This window comes from Crocodylus porosus, unplaced genomic scaffold (genome assembly GCF_001723895.1).
Source record: "Crocodylus porosus isolate Cpor-Errol unplaced genomic scaffold, CroPor_comp1, whole genome shotgun sequence".
Taxonomy (NCBI): domain Eukaryota; kingdom Metazoa; phylum Chordata; order Crocodylia; family Crocodylidae; genus Crocodylus; species Crocodylus porosus.
This window is the reverse complement of record NW_017728947.1, coordinates 96,593,514-96,593,839: the sequence shown is the minus strand read 5'-3', so window position 1 is coordinate 96,593,839 and position 326 is coordinate 96,593,514.

Genomic DNA, 326 nt, shown 5'->3' with positions numbered 1-326 from the left:
CAATTACACACACGGGTAGCACTGTGCACTGCCACAGCGCCTCGGCACAGGCACGTCTGTCCTGTCACTGCAGGTGCCCAGGCACGGCTGACACCCAGCTGAGGGGAGGAGGGGACGCACAGCTGTGCACCGCCGCACCCGCTCCCATCGCCAGGTGCTGGCTGCAGCCCCACACCCTCTGCTGGTGCAGAAACTGCGCCCCCGACCCCCAGTGCGGCCGTGTGGTGGGCGCGGGAAGCGCGGGGCGCATGGCCCATTAGCCCAGTGCACTGGGGGCAGCGGGGTCTGTCTTGCTCTCATGGTAGATCCTGTGGCACCAGCTGGGG